The sequence below is a fragment of the Xenopus tropicalis genome, chromosome 2, assembly GCF_000004195.4.
Source record: "Xenopus tropicalis strain Nigerian chromosome 2, UCB_Xtro_10.0, whole genome shotgun sequence".
In the NCBI taxonomy this organism is placed as follows: domain Eukaryota; kingdom Metazoa; phylum Chordata; class Amphibia; order Anura; family Pipidae; genus Xenopus; species Xenopus tropicalis.
In genome coordinates this window covers 121,505,791-121,525,884 of record NC_030678.2, presented here as the reverse complement: position 1 = coordinate 121,525,884, position 20,094 = coordinate 121,505,791, and the positions used below count along the sequence as shown (strand labels likewise).

The 20,094-nt window shown below is 39.2% G+C and overlaps 1 protein-coding gene across 3 annotated transcripts in view; it reads left to right on the top strand.

The window, feature by feature from the left end:
• Positions 1-4,507: 4,507 nt before the first annotated feature.
• farp1 (FERM, ARH/RhoGEF and pleckstrin domain protein 1) overlaps positions 4,508-20,094 on the top strand; it is a 109,502-nt gene continuing 93,915 nt past the window's right edge. For 2 of the 3 annotated variants that reach the window (XM_012957718.3, XM_002935645.5), the window contains exon 1: positions 4,704-5,031. The gene's annotated coding sequence lies outside the window, so the exon portion shown is untranslated. Of the gene's footprint in view, positions 4,527-4,703; positions 5,032-20,094 lie in introns of those variants that run through there. The other variant, XM_031897060.1, reaches the window with a different exon arrangement.

Sequence of the window (20,094 nt, the reverse complement as noted above, 5' to 3'; positions counted from 1 at the left end):
TCAGGCCCTCTCGTGCTGCACCTCCCCACCACGCCACTATATTTAAAGGTAGGATAAGGGCTGGAGAGAGGGAACTAACTATGTTGGTATAGTTTTTTGTTTTTTTTAAATAACCCCCTACAGCGATAGGCTGCCAGTGCCCACACCAGAAGGGAGCTAACGATATGGGAAGCCATGTCGTGGCATAAGCATGCCGAGTGAGTTACACCCACCACTCACTGAGAGTGAGTCTCATTGATTATGCACATGTGTGCTAAATAACATGGCCACCTACACCTGGCGGTCCCTCCCGGTGCAAGCGGCCTAGTGCTCGCAGGGGAAAAACTATTGTTTCCTTCAACTAGAGTGCAGCTCTATTAGCCTGCACTTCTGGTGGGAGAAGCAATTTTATGGTGATAGGTGCCCTTTAATCTAAGGAATTGTTGCTGGTAGCAGGTGGGTCACACCAAAGAGTTATTGCTTTAATAAAGACTGTTATATACAGTAGAAGATGAGCAAATAAATGGGAATGATATGACAGCTGATAATGAGACACAATGAAATTTTAGCTTCAGGGAAAAGCTGCCGCTTCACCAACTGACGTGAGCACAAAGACCGTGACGCAGCTTAGTCAGGCTGGAAGCAGGACGGGGCGGGAGCAGAAAGACATGGGGGAGGGACTTGAGCTGCCGTTGCACAGTTCTGCATTTCATTAAAGCTGGCCATACACACACCGATGTACTATAATTGTACTTTTTTGGACCATGTGTGAGCTCCAAACTACTGTCCTGATAATTTTTGTGCCACAGAAATCACTTGTTTAGTCGATTGTACAGGTTAGAAAATTTTGGTCTGATAACAATAAAATCCGTGCCTGTATTATGTCTGCCGATATCCTTGGGGGACGTACCAGTGTCTGCCAACTATTTTATGTTCAGAACATCCACCGATTTGTTAATTTTAGGGCTTTATCCTACATTTTCAGTCCGAATGTTAGTTTTAGATTGTTGCATTTAAATGTACAATCCAAATCCTAGCGTTTGTTAGAAGAAAACTAAAATCTGAACGTGTATGGCCAGCTTTACAGGCATCACCAACTTGTACTAATGAGGAACTGCCAATGGTTCTCCTATGGAGGTGAGATTTTTTTTTTTAAAAATGTATTTATTTTGAGACACAAAGGGGCAGATTTACCAAAGTACAATTTTTGTACATTTAAAAAGCACGATACAAAAAAATCGTATCAAATACGATTTTTTTGTATCGTGCATTTTAAAGTATGAAAAATTTGTATCTGATCATATAATGGCCGAAAAGAACATTTTTTTCCGTATCTGAACGATCGTAAAATGCAGGAAAACCTTGTTGACTTTGATCCTTCTGTGCATGATTTTGGAAGCCTCCCATAGGACTCAATGGCACTCTGCAGCTCCAACCTGGCCCAAGGAAAGTCTCCCATAGGGCTCAATGGCACTCTGCAGCTCCAACCTGGCCCAAGGAAAGTCACGATACCGAAGCTTGAATGAATCCGAAACTTTCGCACAATACAATACGATTTTGCCACGCCTTTTGGCGCAAAGTATAAAAACTTTAAAAAAAATACAAATTTTTTGTATTCGGACCAGTCGTACTTTGATGAATGTGGCCCTTAATCTGAAAGGTATGCTAAAAACTGCATCAACTTCAATTTTAACATGTAAAATCATGTTAGGCTAAGTGAATTAAAAAATATGAATTGTAGTACTTGTAGTACTCTTCTGACTACTTTTGCAATTGACATACAATTTTATATTTTTTGTGCTACTATGATAAGATAAATCAAGATATATGGTCCTTGATATGTCATTTATTTTGAAATTGACATTTGTCTTTTGCCATTATAACAAGGCTACAGGTCTACAAACATTGTTTCAGTCCTACAATAGTAGTTCCGCAAACCCAATAAACAATATATATCTGAGGCAGGACCATATATCTGAGGCAATAAGGTTACAACACTACGTCAGTTAGTATGATGTCCTTCAATAAAATGACAAATAAAACCATGATAGCTATAGGAAGCACCTTATGGTGGGAGCACTGCCCAAGTAAGGAGGTGACCAGAGGTATACAGAGATGGATGGGCTGCAGGAGGTGAAGTCCATGATTTGACTAATGGAAAATGAGTTGGTGAGATCAAATCAAACTGAATTCCAGTACCTATCCACTGTGACTTTATAGGGGATCTAAACCAAATATATGATTTCATATAAACTTCTACATTCATTTTTTTACTTTTTGTGCCTTTAATATTAGACGTTTTAGGCTGCATAGTTGGATATAGTTGATGCCACTGGTATTGTCACTCAAAAACTGCTAATATCTCAAAAACCACTAAAATACTGGTATAAATGTTCAAGTTGTGCCTGCCCTGCAGAAAATTTGGGTAAAGCAAAGATCCAGAAATGACCACTGCATATATAGTACTGTAGCTCAGTTTACAGTTTGCAGACATCAGAAAGGAATCCCCAAGAATAACTTTTGTGGTTCAGGCTGCTCTGTCATTAACTTAACATAGATGGTAATTTGATAGGGGAGTGCTATAATAATATATTTATTTATAAATAATATATTTATATGCAATAGAATGATATTTTAATATAGTAGGCTGTAGGCTGGCCAGCAACATTTTTTTGAAGATCTTTTTTATCATTTATTGTATTTCTGTTCAGCCCCTGTTTTGGCTCTAACATCTATGTCCCTTTTATGTAGTATTTAACATCTAGTTTTGTGGCCTGTTTAAGAGCAGGGCTACATTTAGGGGCCCATTCATTAAAACACTATTTTTGTGCTTAAAATCATGATTGCAAAACACTTGGAGAAACCACGATAATTTCTGATGTTCGAAAATGTCACAAAAATTATTTTATCGGTTGTACAAAAATATCGTGGTTGGGTTCTGAAAGTCACGAAATTATCGGATCGGAACGTTCGTAACAGCGCAAAAACCTTTCTGGCTTTGAAACCTTCAATGTATGATTTTAAAAGCCTTCCATAGGACTCAATAGTACTCTACAGATCCAACCTGGCCAAAAGATAGTCACCAAAGCTTGAATGAATTCCGAAATAGTTGAAGTTACTACAACTCCCACTGGTGCTATGTAGTGTGTTAGTTCGAATTAAGTAAGATGGTTGCAAATCAAACTGTTAACTCTTTATTGTCCAAGACAGATGTTAATGGTACAGGGATGAATCAATACATGCAGATATAGCAGAACCCGCTGAGGACAGTAAAGGAGGGTACCACCAGTTCATCCCACCTCTTTTGGAGTATGGGCAGAATAAAGTACCTGTCAGCTTGGCACCACTTTGGATGGCAGTCTGGGTAGTGAAGTTAATCCCCAGGTTGATAACCTTTAACTTGTGTGGGTCCTACAGCTGGGCAGAGATCAGGGTTTATATTAACCTGTATCCTGTCACTAGTCAGTGGCCCTAAGCTAAGGCAACATTGCCAAGAGGAAGAAATACTTCCAGCTGTCTTCTAGTTGGGGCTGAGCTAGTTCTAGTTCTAACTAATCTCACTCCTCCTAGAGGGTGCTATAACAAGGACTGCTATTCTGTCTAAGCCTTCCTTACGGGGCCCTGTCCCCGACTTCCTTCAGACGAGATATTGGGGTCTGAGGTGATAATGGCTGTACTGGGGCCTGTTTCTACACCCAGGCATAATGAAGCTGTTATCAGGTAGCAGACAGGGAGCCAGAGAGGAAGCCACACCTCCTTGCTAGACACTATATGAGGCTGCAAGGGGTGTGGACAACCATATGGGCCAATAAAGGATGAGGTATAACTGTAAAGTGTTACAAAGGCTTCTGCCCAGTAACAGGGAATATGTGAAGAGTTAGGGATATCACTCCATAGGGCATTTAACCCTATGGGTCCCTACATAGGCATTAAGGCAGGGCTGTATTTGTATATATAGGCACCCGAGGGCTTGTGCATAGGGTGGCAGCCCTAGGGTTCCTATATAATCCAAAGGTGACATTATGTGCAGCGGAAGTGGCATCACAAGCAGGTATGCATGTTATGTCACATTTGCAGTCTGGGGGCACAGTTAGGTCTGGTAGCTAGGGTAGCACTGGACGTAAATACTGCATTAAGGTAAGTTATTGCCAGCATCCATGAAGAAAATTTTAACTTTCACATGGATTTAAAATCTGCAACAGCTGCAGTGTGTCCTGTATGTTAAAGCAATAAGCTAGCTTCTAAATCTCCCGTTCATTGGCATTCAGATTGGTCCCTACGGGCCACTGCTCTAGCCCACCCTATGGGGCCAGCCAAGTCTGGTTTGGACTCATAATAGGTCCTGGGACTGGTAAGCTAGCACTTACTGGTTACCTGTGTAACAGCATACATATTACTGGTTGCTATGGTTACCGCACCTGGGCAAACAGTGCGTTTGATTACCAAATGGGTTAGAAACTACAGCTTGACACTATATCTGGAAAACGCCCAGTTGATTCTGATCAATTAGAAGAGTCTGTTATAACAACACAAGCAAATTCCACTCAGTGAGTATTAATTTTCAATACAAATAAGCCGAAAGGTAATGTAAGGGAGCTGTATTGTGAGGCAGGCAGGCAGTAAGGAAGAATAGGCACAGGGGGGAGCTCGGTCCCTTCCATCCAGCGCTCGTTTGTCTCTCCTCCCAGGGGCCATGAGGGGAGGGGGAGACGGCCAGTTCGGAGTGGCTATGAGAGGACAGGAGGAGGGGAAATCGGCTGCTGCTCTGGCTCGGCTCATCTTCCCGCTCCCTGGTCAGAAGGAGGCAGCAAGGCTACACCCCTCCTCCTCCTCCTCCTCCAGCCATTCTAGGCTCCTGTGAATCCTGTTCGCAAATAGGCTGTGCCGTTTCGACAATGGCGACCCTGAAACAGATGCCCTTCCACACGGCAGCCTGAACTCATACCTTCTAATGGAAGTGCGGCCGCAGCATCACTAGTGCAGAAGCAGCCGAGGACCGAGCTACAGTGCAGAAGGAGGAGTGAATTGCCAAGCCGGGGATCTTATACAGTGGTAAGGGAGGGAAACGCACAAAGGGAACCGGCCGGCTACGGGCTGACTGTGCTGCCAGGCTGCAGACGCACGTCCATGGGCAAATCTGGGCACGGCTAGAAGCACTGAGCAGAGGTGTGACAGAACAGCAGGAAAGGAGTCTAGGAACAAGGGATCAGAAGGGGGAGGGCAGATCCGGGGAGGGGGGAGTGGAAAGGTGGCATGTCACATCAATAGCAAGGGAACAACAAAGAGTGGAGGTGAGGCAGCATTAGCACTGCTTGCACTGAACTTCTTACCTAATGGAGGCTCGTTTAAATCTCTTTTCTATAGATCACAGGGGCAGTAACCAATAGCAACCAGACATTTCCAGGTGCTGTCTCCAAGCACGGTGTCAAACCTGTATGCCTCTGCTGCCTTCTAGTAACGCTTTCTAGTGTCCTCACTTGGGCATCCCCTCTGCCTGACTTGTATTAGATCCCTTCAAATATAGTTGGCACCTATGGCTTATTGCACCTCTGTAAATAAAGGTTGTAACCCTGTGCATATAAATAATAATAAGATTATTTGCCTGAAAAATGCTGCCAGAAAATGACAACTGTTACCAGTTACCTCTAAACTCAATACAGGTGTAGGCCTGTTAATTCAAAAGTGATTTCTATATTTACAGAAATTAATGACTTGCAGGAAAAATGCCAGCTTTTCTTTTGCAGGCATAGAAGCATGTCATGCTGTATGACCAAATCAAGACCAAAGACTAAATTACATGTAAACTAGGTTTTCTTCCTCATAACTAAATTGTTTACTAGTGGGAACGTCCAGTCCTAAAGATGCTTATATGTAATAAGTGATGTGTGAGTATCTGGTGAATGAATGTTTAACCTGTGGTCTTTGGCCATTGTTAAAGTGAAACTCTCAACACCTAAACAGCCAGAGGGTCACAGGTTGGAACTTCCTGGTTAATAAGGTTAAACGCCAAGAAAGTCTTCCAAGTGATTCTGAGCTCTGCTCTTCTGTTCAAAGGTAATTGAGAAAATCCATGTGAGGATTGTGGCTTTGTAATCCTATTATTTCCAATGCAGCATTGCCCATGTTACTGTACAGGAAGAAAGCTTGTTCAAGCAGTTTTTAAATGGGCTAATAAAACCATCGCTTGAAACAATCTTTCCTAATTGCTGGGAAATGTATCCAACCACTATTGGAATGTCATTGTTGCTGTGACAAGAGAACAAAATGATTTGCATCTGCTGGGCTCATCGCTTTGATTACAAGCATTTTATATATACATATTTAGTATTTACACTATACCTTAACAGTAAATATATAAGTAAATTGTACAGGCTGTGACATGCATATCATGACATGATGGAACAATACTACATATACAATGTTGGCTAATATTAATACATTAACCTTAAAACTTCACACTATCAGCTTTAAAAAACCCATGCCCAAAACCCATTTGCCTATCATTTCGAGCAAAATGATAAAAATCTATGGCATGCTTATAAATATTATACCGTTAATTAGTGGTTTTGACTAAGCCAGTCTTTATATTTTCATCCTGAATCATTTATATCAGTGTTCTCAAATTGTCTGATTATATGTTATGTTATATTATATTATATATAAAGAGTAGAACCAGGCAATTAACCTGGATGTTCATTCTGCAGATCTCTATATATACTGTTGCTTCCCCTGCTTTGCAGTAGTTTATAAACAATCCCAAAATGTTGGTGGGACAGTTCTGGCCACAAACCTGCTGATTCTCAAGGCATTCTTTAAATTAAAACTGTCCATAAACATAGGGTTTTTTTTAAGGATGTAGACTAGTCTCCTAGTGTATATGGCACATCCAAGTGATAATTGCAGACATATTGTTAGGAAATAACAGTATGAATCTGCCATAACCACTGCTTTTGACATATGCTTTTCTCAAAGACTATTATTTTTGTTTTGTTTTAGTGACTCCCTGGTAAAATATGCCAATACAAATATGCAGAAAATGCCCAATGTGCCAAAGCTTTCAGGAGAATGAAAATTACAGTCTTTAAATGGCACAATGCCTGCTTTTATGTCATGCTCATTATCAGTCAGGAATGCCTTTTAGGCAGTTCTGATGTGGAATGTGGCTGAAGATCTTTGAATTCAACATACATTTCAGGTGACATCAACCTGGGGGGCAAGTGAAATGAATAATATATGCATCTAGAGCAGGGTTGCTTTAATTACTGTTTTCTCAGGGAAGCAAACTAAAGCCTTGAAGACAATTTGCTCCCCAAGAATTGGTCTAGAATTATTTGTGTACTGCAGAGAACTGGGTATAAGAGAAAATGCAGTTAAGAAAGGACTATATGAATACAATGGGTCACCCTGCTACAAAATACCCTGAATATACTTAAAGAGCTTAATTTAGATTTAGAACAAGTAATACATGTTACATTAAGGTACCATGGGGGACTAACGTGCTACATTAGTTTTAGTTATTAATCTCTCTGTTATCTATTTTGTTATTTAATGGAAATGTCTTCCTCACTGTTGGAATCAGTAACGTTGTTTTATAAAATAGGCAACACAGGCAATCACAGTTCACTATGACCTTTCAAACAGCTTGTATGTAGTTCAGACAGTTGTGCAAATCCTCTGCACTAATGTCTTCAATGAGTTTCCTGTGGAAACACTTCTCTGTGAGATTAGAAGCCCCCCTAATGTTCTCTAGCAAGAACCATTCACCCTGGGTCAGTCCTTTACCCTTCGGAATCTATTTGGTGGCTTCTCACCTCAGCAGCTGTTTATTAGTTACTGTGTTTTTGCACTGCACTTAACTCATTGGCTTAAACCTTCCTACCCAATATATGCTCTTATGCTGATTAGTGATGAGCAAATTTGTCCTGTTCTGCTTTGATGAAAAATTCATGAAATGGAATTCAACGCCTAAGTAAATAGGCAACAAATTTTAAGCGCAACAATTTTTTTTTACTCCAAATGCATTAAAGTCAATGGCCATTTTTTTTCACAGAGACATTTTTGAACAACTTTTTTGTTGCAGAAAATTTTTGCTGCAGTTTTGCAAAAAAATATCACCGATGGCGAAATGAAGAATTTCGCTGCGATTCCATGCCTGCTGAGAAAATTCGCTAATCACTGTTACTGATATATATTGATATATTAAGATTACACAGTTTATGAAGCATTGCCTTCTATTGATCCTATAAAAATAGTTAAGAAACAAAAATATACATGTGACTCAATGGAATGAAATTATATGAAAATGGGCAGAGCCTGTTAATTGTCACACGCAATGAGTGATAACAGTGGGTGGTTTATTGCAAATCACACATTTAAAAATAACAGCAAGCATAACAGGATATATGAAAAGTGCTGTAGGATACTAAAAAGATATCAGTTGTTCAGAGTAAAACTAATGCATTGTTGCATCTTGCTTTCTTATGTAAACATGTATATGTAGTATATTTTGTATTCGTCTTCTGAGTATTAGAGACAAGAGAAAGGGGTGTCCCTGCCTTGTAGCACTTGCAATCTAATATAAACAAATTTGTTATAAAACTTTTTAGAAATGATGATAACTGTATTGTGGAGAGAAAGGGTTCATACACATGGGTTGTTTTGTGCATTTAAGTGCAACTAAATTCATGAACTAATTATTACAATTTTATTTCAACAAGCATCCAAGCTGTATTTTAGCATAACATTGTGTTTTATGAAATGCAACATGCTATATTTTTATTTACTGCACATTCCTAAATTAGAAAAAAGAGGGATGTATCTTTTGCACTCACAAAAATTAACTTTAAAAAATGCATACAAATGTAGTATATACATTTGTTGATGCACAAGAGAATGCAAAATGCGTTGTCATTTGTTTTTTTGGTATTTTAGATATAGTTGTTATCGGAGATTTTTTTCCCAGATATTTCAAATGTCAAGCTCTGAGGTTTTTATTTTTGGTGTCTTACCCATTCTACAGTATGGTTGTTCTTATGTTTTGCATTGCCATAGTTGGCTGCTGACCTGCATTTCCCATTACTTATTTTGCTGAGAAATGTACTTCCCAGGCTCCAACCCATGCCAATATCAAGGCATATATATATGCTGCTGCTTTCCCGCCACTTTGGGTTTTTCAGGGGGGTTGTTTCCACTCACTGTAACTTTGACAAAGGCTGTGGACACAGCCGAAACATCAGTTCCACGTCATAATAAATGACCACTTCTATTTAAGTCCTGTGAGTGTGGAATCTATCTTTATGGTTTATGTGATATCTGCTATACTGCACCCTGGCACATTGGCTCCAGAATTATACGTGAGTGCCTGTATTACCATGTGTGTGTGTGTGTGTGTTTGTGCGCAAATTTTGCCCTGGGTCTAGTAATAGGAGCCAATCAGCAAGTACCATTTACCAGATTGATTTCTGTAGTGCAAACTTTTTTTTTTGTGTGGTTTTTATTACATTGCCTTACTAGCTTTCTGGTAGAGACAAAAAATCATAGCCCCTACCTCTTTTATGTTATGTTTTCTGTTACACCACCTAAAAACATCTTCTTGATGTCCATGCAGAGTTGTTTCTTGCTTTCTGGCAATATCATATTTACATTGGACAGACAGTTCTGAAATGCAATCCAATTTGGCCACCTCCCACAAATCCCAAATGTGAGCAGTGTATGGAAAAGAAAAGACTGAGGCAACACCCTAAAACAAATTACCAAGGGTTAGCATGTTTATATTGTAGCGTGTTAAAAGCCATGTATCTTGTTACTGCTAGCACATTTTGAAACTATTTGCACTTATTTATTTTTTAATAGCAACAGCATAGACCACAGCAAAGTGTTTAAAAGCATCATATATAAAGAGTGCAAAATGTCCTGCTGTCCGTAATGCTGTTACTAAATTCCTGTATATTGCTTGAGCCTTCCCCCGATTATAAGCTCTTGACACAGTTTGATATTCTTAAGTGAAAAGAATGCTGCAGTTTATTTTTGAACAGGAATAACTGCAGGTGATGCTTACTACTGAAGTGTGATGGCAGAAATAAAGATAGAAGCGTGAGAAGGAAATGAATGGAAAGAGCATGGGGGCAAGGTGAGATAACACAAGGGCTACCCTGCAAACCAACTTTTTTTAAGTGACTTTGATTTTTTCAGACAGCATATGAGTTTGCATGTTGACTGAGCCCACTTGTATGCATTGCACCGTAGGAAGCCATTCCCTTATCTTGAGTTACTTCCTTTGTCCTTGGGGCAATGGCACATAGGGTAAATCTGGGCATTTTGCTGCCCAAGTGTTTAATACCTCTGTGTGTGGGTGACAAAATGCCTGGAATTTCTCATCATTGATCAGTGGCAATGGTTTGGACCCTCAGGCACGCTCGGTTAGATAATTGTCGCTCAGAAACACCGCATTCAGGGACAGCGGGAAAAATCCCGTCCCGGGCAACTACCCCCAGATAGTGTGCCCTATGTGATTTAGCCATTTTGGTGTATAATGTTTTTTCTTTTAAATGTGCTCAGTTCAGTGTTTTTAGTTAAGTTTTAAAGAGAAAATGACTTCATCAGGCATCACCCCAACACTTTCTTTCTGGATTGTATTGTAAGCTCTACGGGGCAGGGACCTCCATCCTCTTGTGTCTTTGACTCTTAACTTGTTGCAACTGTATTTATCTGTATTTATTGTTATACTTTGTATTTATCTATTATTGTCTTAATAACCCCCTGTTTGTATTAATGTATTCTACTGTACAGCGCTGCATACATAAGTAGCGCTTTATAAATAAACATATACATACATTTTCTATTTGGCAATTTGCAGTCATGGCTACAATGCTGACAGCCCAGTTTGCCTTTTGGCCCGTGGTCTTTAAAACCATATTGTAAATCTCACTTTGATACATTCACTATCAGCAGTTGCAGTGAACGTGCCAAGACATCTGTAGCAACATTCTTGGGGGCTAGTCTTACAGCCTGTCTGTTTTCAGCAGCGACATAAAGAAAACATACCATTCTGTAATGGAATCTCATGTTACTGCCTTTAGGTAAATGTCTGCCGCTGCATTAGCTTGTAGGGCACACAGAGCAGTGTAGCAAAGAGCTGAACGAAAGCAGCTATCTTGTCATTATAGAGTCTGGTTACTGCTTCTTTGCTGTAAGCCTGCAACAGCTTTTCGGATGAGATCTAAATAAAACGTTTACCTAGTCCTGCATTGGATAAAATTTATGAAGAGAGATATGGAAGGACTGCCTTAGAGGATTATCATTTTACATTCTCTGCATGCTTTCACTACTGATATATAGCTGGAGAAATGACATGCATAGTTAAAGATGGAATGGCTATGTCACAGTGTTGCATGCTCAGGTAGAATGCAGGTTCTACATATCTAACTTATGTGGTGCCTTGTGGAAGAAGGGTCTCTGCAGGGGTTCCTGAAAAATTTCAATTGGTAGGTTTTTTTTTTATGTACTGCAATCATTCTCTTTAATGTGACTTGGTTGTAAAACAGTAGTTTCTCTCTTTATGTTTCTGGGTGAGTACTAAGGGCAGAGGCATTGGATTTTGATCTTTTCAGAGAAAGCTGCAGTGATTAAAATGTGTAGAATCAATGGCAGCCTGTTCCCATATTGTATATTTAAACAGCAGCCAGTTCTTTATGGTGATTGGCGGTTACTGACCCAAATCACTAAGACCATTCAACCCCCTCTTCCTGCACATCCTGCTGCTGCTGTTCATATATTATTGTTCATACCATTTACAAAATAACATGTTTGCTGTTGCTGTAATTTAGTAATTCACACCTTGTTTGTTGTGACTGGCAGAACAGATTTTTTTCTGTTTTCAGTGCAACAAGAATAAACCTGAAGTACCTGCAGTGTTATTGTCTGTGAATCCAATATCATTTTGCTGGCAAGCCTGTAGGTATTCCAAACTGATATTTGATCTCATATTAGCACATAACAATATCATATTAATATTATAAAATTGTGAGCTACCACTAGATTTTGAGCTGCTGAACACAGCAGCCCAGCATTGTACACAAAGGACTCCATAATATCGCAAATTAGTCAGATTTTAAAAACATGTGGAAACTTTGAAAAGGAATGGTATTCATATATAGACAACACAATTGTAAGCTCTTTTGGGCAGGGCTTACAATTGTAAGCTCTTTTGGGCAGGGCAGATCACCTCTTGTATTGTACTCTGTATGTCAAATGTATGAAACCCACTTATTGTACAGCGCTGCGGAATATGTTGGTGCTTTATAAATAAATGTTAATAATGTTAATGACACAAATATGCACTGTATAATAAATATACCTTTGCATGGCATTGTTACAGGGTGGTTAACCCTAATGCTTTACTCTTGTTACAGAGTAAATAGACCAAAAGTTAGAGAACCAACACTACATGAAATTTGACAAAGTGGAGACCTTAAAACCAACCATGTATTATAATCACTGGTGTTTACTGCCTTGTTTTAAGGCAACTAGGATGAATAAGGGCTGTGGCAGACGGGGAGATTAGTCACCCGCGACCAGGGAGATTTGTCGCGGGCGACTAATCTCCCCGAAATACCATCTCACCGGTGAGTATGTAAATCGCCGGTGGGATGGCATATGTGTCGCCGCGATTTCCCCGAAATCGCAGAAGTTTCCTCTCAAGGCAACTTCCACTATTTCGGGGGAAATCGCGGTGCTGCATATGCTATCCCACCGGCGGTTTACATACTCGCGGGTGACTAGTCTCCCCATCTGCCACAGCCTTAAACTGTATAACAGTTGTATTTTATATTCATCTTTAATAGTAAGTATGACATAAGCATTTTAATGTAGGCTTAAATATGTATGGACATTATACTAAACTCTGGAAATGTTGGTGTTTTTAATAATATATCTGAAAAGTTTGGTGTGTTTTAAAGAGATGAAATGCCACCATACAAGAATAATCTTATCATGGGGAAGCATAACATTTATGTGATCTTTCTTTTGATGTTTTCATTAGTTTGCTGAGCAATAGGAAAAAGCAAATCTTGGCAGACAAGATGAAATAGTATCCAGTTCATTTTTGTTCATGATTTTTATTATAAAGGGGGGAGGTATAAGTTTGGTTATACTGCTAGCAATAAATACTACATTTCCTGGGCTATGGCTTGGTCTGTAACAACAATGAAGCTATTATGTATAAAACACTGCCATATTATGGTGCACTCTTCAGTTGTGAGATAATCTATTAGACAGCAGAAATCACCTTGATGGAAAAAGGTTATAAGCTCTGATACCAGGAGCTTACACTAGGTTATTTTTTGTTTATTCAGGCTGAGCTAGAATTCAGGCTAGAAGTATCTATGAGAGCTCTTAATATTAGGTATTTTCTAACTCTAACTGGCCTTCAAGATGAACTCCATAGCCACTGGTGTTGGCCTTGGGAGGGGGCAGCTCCACAATTTGGGACTTACTGCTTCAGAGATTGTCAAAAGATCAGATCTTTCCCCAATCTTTCCACCTTGAGGATCATAATTACCACTATGCTGGGTGTTGGATTGAGAAATGCATAAACATGCAGATTTGGTTCTAGATCCTTTGGAAAAATCAAACATACCCCATCAACATCTGATGGGTCAGAGGGCCCCATACATAGCCTGGCAAGCTGCCAACTCTGTTACAGAGGCAGCTTTTATTGGCTAGTATCCGTCCACCTTTACTGTATGATTTCCTTTAGTTTGAAGTAAGGGGTAGCAAGATTCGTTTGGACTTTAAGGATTGAATTACTTGCCATATAGCCCTCTCCCCAATATTCGGCCTTGTGGCTAAAGGTTTAGAAGTGATTTTGCTCACCACATAGCATACTAGCAGATTGATCATGTATGGCCAGCATAATTGCACTGTATTTTTTTGTTTTGTTTCTTATGCTGTACCATTTTATCACAAGAAAGATGATTTCTTGTAACTGAAAGATAAATACTAAAGAAGAGTGACAAATTCACATTTATACACTTAAAATGTTGTTTTTGTTAGTATTTATTTTATACATTTTTAGATTTTTTTCTAACTTTAGCATATGCTTGGCATTAATAGGAAACATAATTGCCAGTCTTCTCCCCATGAGAAAGTTACATTAATTGGAACTGTGACTTAGCAGTGTGTGCCTTGTGTCCCTAATCCACCCCGCCACATTCCACTACAGAACACACATTTCAGAACATCATTATTATAGAAATAAAGATGTGCACTTGAAGTGAAGCAAGTGCTGGAAAGGCCAGATATATTTCAGGAGGAAGTGAATAATATAACCTTCCTTACATTGCTCTCATATACTGATACATACAGCCCTCGGCTGCTTGCAAGCAGAGTCTCTGCGTACCAGAAGGGAAATATCTTTGAAAATCCTGTGATTGATTAGCCTTTTTTAGGCGTTAAAAATCCCTTAAATAGAATAAATTCCTCAGATGTGGCAACCATACCCCTTACAATGTACTCCAAAGGTAGTGGGTAAATGGGGCAGCAGTAGATGCAACTGAAAGAATAATCTATTGTTCTGGCATGACCTGAATAACCATTTAATTCCCATAAAGGTTCACATATGAAAAAGAGATATTTATGTTATTTGTTATGTTTCCTGTAGGGAGTAAATTATATTTTTATCCCATTCTTCCTTTTTTTCCTTCATTTTTGTTCATTTCTTATGATTCATTTTATTCCCTGCCTTCACGGTGCTTTTCTGAAATGTGTTGCCATAGCAACTTGGCATTGCTTCCAGCAGCACACCCTGTGCCTACAATACAAAGGGCCGATCAGTGACGCTACCTGATAGTTCATGACTTGCTTTCCTGCCCTCGCATACAAATACTGTCCCTTCCTTTTGTTTTGCTTTACAGTGAAGGTTCTGGCTGCCTGTCTCTGTACACTTTCCCACAACAGGGAGTTTAGCAATATCTTCCTCTCTTTATGGAATGGAATTTGCTGAAATAAATGATGCAGCAGTTAAATAAGAGCTTGTGTACACTTATGATTTTATTAGATTTTCATTTAATTAATAGTGTTCTGAGTAGTGTTCTTCTAACTTATATTTTGAGGGTTATGACTGATATGTTAGTTTAGCTCTGTAGTGCTTCTTTAGTGTTTTTGTGCTGACTCAAGATTTAATGGAATGATACACATGGTGCTTTTTCATGGAATATTTCTTAAAACTTACTGTTAAAAATGTAAGAGATTAAAGTGGAGATGTAATAAAAGGCGCTAAATTTGCCCAGGAGCAGTAACCCATAGCAACCAATCAGCATGAAGCATTCACTAGTCCTCTTTTTTTAAAGCCAACATCTTATTGGTTGCTATGTATTACTTCTCCTGGTCAAACTTAGTGCCTTTTATTACATATTGGGGTATGAGTCCTCCTTTCCTCTGCCCAAACAGCGGAATTCAGATAGTGCTCTGTTTGCTGGAGCTGCTAAAATAAAATAAAAAAATGCAGAGCCAGCAAGGTAGGCGGCTGCCCCAGCAATTGCAGACCAGAAGTATGTGCAGCTGAAGTTAGTTTTGGGATGTCTTTTAATCATGTTCCTGACATGACATTGCTGGGAAAATAAAGTCAAGCAGCACAAGATCTTTGATAATTTGTTAACCTGGTATTGATACTGTGTGATTCCAACAGTTTTCTCTTATATACTAAGATAATTCCAGCACTAGTCAGTGGTTTAATATGCCCAGTTGTCATAGAGTAAGATTGACGTCAGTGCAGCAGGAAACAACATTAAGGGTTTTTTTCGGGTTCTCTTGTACCCTATTTGAAAAAAGGCAATGCCTAGTTTGCTAAGGCCACATTGATAACAGTTCTGTTGCATGCTTAAAGCTATAACCATTCAAAATTAGAGAACAAGCTAAAAAACAAGTGTCTAGTACTCCAGTAGGATTTATGCTACTTTGATACTTTGCTTTGCTTCTCCAAGCACTCATTGATTATGCTACTTTTGAGAACATTTCATTAAAAGCATCTGCTGTTTTGACAACAACACATTAAAAGTGGTATTTTTATAGCAGCAGTGTTTAACAAAGCAGATGTGAATGTAGTAACTGCAAGGGATTACTTGTTGCTCAGAGGTGTTGTCATCGCTGTGAAATGTTTCAGTAGCCATGTTTCTGGTTCCTAAGGGCTCTGGTACACGGGGAGATTAGTCGCCCGCGGCAAAACTCCCTGCTCGCGGGCGACTAATCTCCCCGAGTTGCCTTCCCTCTGCCATCCCACCGGCGAACATGTAAGTCGCCGGCGGGATGGCAGACGCGGCGGCGCGATTTCGCGCAAATCGCCGAAAAAGACTCGCAAGTCTTTTTCGGCGATTTCCCGAAATCGCGCCGCCGCGTCTGCCATCCCGCCGGCGACTTACATGTTCGCCGGTGGGATGGCAGAGGGAAGGCAACTCGGGGAGATTAGTCGCCCGCGAGCAGGGAGTTTTGCCGCGGGCGACTAATCTCCCCGTGTACCAGAGCCCTTAAGGAACTGTAGATACATCTTTTCAAGGAGGGGGGGAGGATGAGTTTACTGAAAATAGCCCAGTTTTCAAATTAGTACTTTATAATGGCAAAAAATAACATAGGAAAATACTGATTTTATTTAAATAAAACAACAGAATGTAATTTCAACACAAGTCCTATGTATTGTGGTAAGTTTTATCAAAGGTGTTTTTAGGTGTATACTGTCACTTTAAAAACCAAAAATAAAATGTGCCTAATGAAAGAAAATGTAATTATCAACAACTTGCGATATACATTTATAACAAATCTTACCTCATTTTAATGTTATTTGTATATATGTTTAATATTTTTAATGTTTATGGTCTTTTTGGGCAGGGGTCTATTAATAGTTAGACTAACAGTAATGTTCAAACAATATATGTATGCCCCTTGCTATCCTCTGCTTATTCAAACATTTGTAGCAGGAGCCAGCTGATTAATAGACCTGTGCAGAAACATGCAACACATTGGAGTCTTAGTTGGAGGAGAGCTAGCTTCTGTTGCATTGTTTCATCAGCCAGAACCAGCAGTGGGTACAGAGAATAGCAAGGGACAGATGGCTACAAATTTAAATTACAGATAACATTTAGATGATTGACCATTTGGAATAAATATAGAGGTATGATGAATACTCAGGACCTGGTGTTTCTGGAAAATGGATCTTTCCCTAATTTGGACCTACATACTTTTAAGTTTACTACAAAATTATTTAAACCCAGTACAATTGTTTTGCCACCAAAGAGGATTAATTATATGTTTGTTAGGATCACGTATAAGGTACCGTTTTATTATCACAGAGAAAAAGAAAATCCTTTTTTGAAATGTGAATTATTTAATTAAAATAGAGTGTGTTGAAGATGGCTTTCCTGTAATTGGAATCTTTCTGAATAATGGGTTTCTGGATAACACATCCCATACCTGTGTTTTAAAAAAGTTGCATAGAATTGTAGTGGTTTTGGGCTTACAATAAAGAGTATATTTTTTGGAATTGGTTTTAAATGACACAAAGTAGTTCTGTCCTTTAAACATTGGGATTTCCAAACAAGCACTGCAAACCTTGAGCAATCTCTGGGGGTTTCCATTAACACACAAAAATTGGTTGCCTCACCTTCCCTACACTTTTCATTTATACAAAGGGTGCCTTTCTTTCTTTTCTCTGTAAGCCTGTGGGGACATGTATAATTTGGTTCAGTTATATATAAACTTCTCTATTACATTAAAGCTTGGGCAGCTGATGGCAGGAAAGGGCTGTGTCAAAAAGCAAACTGTCAATCCATATAGGTTCATTAGGAAAGGCTGTACCTGAACTATCACCCTGCTGTCTGTAGCTGTCTGTCACTCCCACCACAGCTGTTTAGAGATTTTCTTGAAGTGTTTATATGTTACTTGGAAGTCTCTGCCTCAAAACAAAACTAGCTTATATTGTTCCTCTGTAAAAGGGAACCAGGTAAAGCTCACAGGTGTATATTATACAGAATATACACCCCTGTCCATTTTTCTTTTATGTTCTCACCCCAATACCTTATTTGAAGAACTATTTTTGCATGCTCACAGCACAGGGAAGAACATCTCAAGCACAAATGGAAGAAAGAACTAGCAGAACAATCCAATGTATAAGTGATGTAAACCAGGGCTGTGGAGTCGGAGTCGGAAGCAATTTTGGGTACCTACTAAATTTAAATGGGAATAAAAAAAAAAACAAGTTTTAAATGTCCCAATTCACAAACAGTCATAATTAATTACTTCTCTGCTATAAGAATAAAGCCCAATGCACGCAGTGCATAAACGAACACGTTGAGTGACCATGAAGCTTTTCATTGACTGTATGCTTCACTAAATGGGACGTAACGCACAGTTAAGGTGCGGCAGCTCCACTGCGTCGTGTTCCTCTGTTACAGGGAACACAATGCCCACTGGGAACCTAGCCTAACTCTCACTGATAACTAATTAAGTAAAAAAAATTTGCAGGACTAGAAATACTTGTATACGTGAAGGGAATGGATAGTCAATAGTTTAAGATTGAAGCTTTAAAACATTTGAAAAACTGCTGTAATTCAGCTGTAATGTTAGCTTAAACTTTAAACATGACTATGGGATTCTAGGGAAATCATTAGGAGTAGGAGTATAGATAAAATTGTCTATCAGTTTATTATCAGTTCAGTTGTGTTTTAAGTGTCCCTTCCCCCCTGCCCCTTCCTGGATGTATAAAATACATTAGCATATTAAAAACAGAGGAGTCGGAGTCGGAAGTATCAGAAACTGAGCAGTCGGAGAATTTATCTACCGACTCCACAGCCCTGATGTAAACTGATATTGTCTCTCTTAGCAGCACTCTGCTGCTAAGATGTTTATTTCTAAATGCTGAAAATGGCCCTTTTGAGAAATGGCAGAAGATTACCACATTTTAGGGACTTAAAGCTGGAAATTTTCCATTTATAAAGTTGTGATACTGGATACTGTTTGCCAAAACCAGTCAATATATAAATCAAAACCAAACACCTGATCATGCTTCATGACTAGGTTTTTGACCTTGGTCAGAGTGATGCCAGGCCACTAAGGGACAGTTTAAATAATTACACTCTCTATCCCAGTTTGAGCAATACTTAGAACTAAATTACAGAGAGTTCTGTCAGCTCAGGCATATTGAGAAGAATGTAATATGGTCAAAGTAAAAGATGGGGATACACAAGACAATAATGGCTAAAATGTCAGCCACTCCAAGCCAGATCAGTACCTAGGCATCTGGTTGGATGCCTATTGGACAGGTTTGAAAATCTGTCTGGGCAAGGGCAATATTGTGTTGTAAATCCTGATGTGTCTGCATAGTCCCTTATTGTGATCTGATCATTGGGGGAATGAGTGCAACATACTTTGAGTGGCCTGTTTAATACAGACCTCCTTTTTTCCTGGTAAGTGGTAGTAGAAATACATGGGTTATTGTAAGCCTCTATGCTATAGTCTGTGTAGAGAAGAACCGGACTACCAACATGAGAGTTAATTTGGTCTGTCTTATTACTCTGCAATCTGTTCTATTTTTAATAAAATGCCTTCATTTGCTTTTATTTGATCTGCCAGTATTTCTGTAGTGCGTATTTGACTTTCAGTGACGATGCCTGAGCTGAGTGCAGGAATGCATTTACATAGATGTGTTAATGTAGTCAGGCAAGTAAAAAATGTGTGTGAGCAGTGACGATTTCTGGCTGGGGTCCAAGTACTGAACATTGAAGTATTTGTCTGCTATGTTTCAAGTTTCCGTGCCTGTGGCGAGAGTGCAAGTTCTTTTCCAAAGGTGCATTGATTTAAAGCGGAAATCCATTTTGTGAAGCTGAGTTTGTCAAATATTAGGCCTCTTAGATAACCAGATTTTGTTGGTGTTCAGGATTTATGGATCCTTTAAGTCTATATTAGTACAATAAGATGCATACGGTGTATTTCCCTCAAAGTTATAAATATGGGTTGCTGGATTCTCATTTATTCAGCTCTGGAGATTTTCTTATGTTAGTAATAACCATATAATCCAATTGATTGAGTGTTTTCAGTAGACTTCAGTCATCTTCCCTTAGCATGTCATAC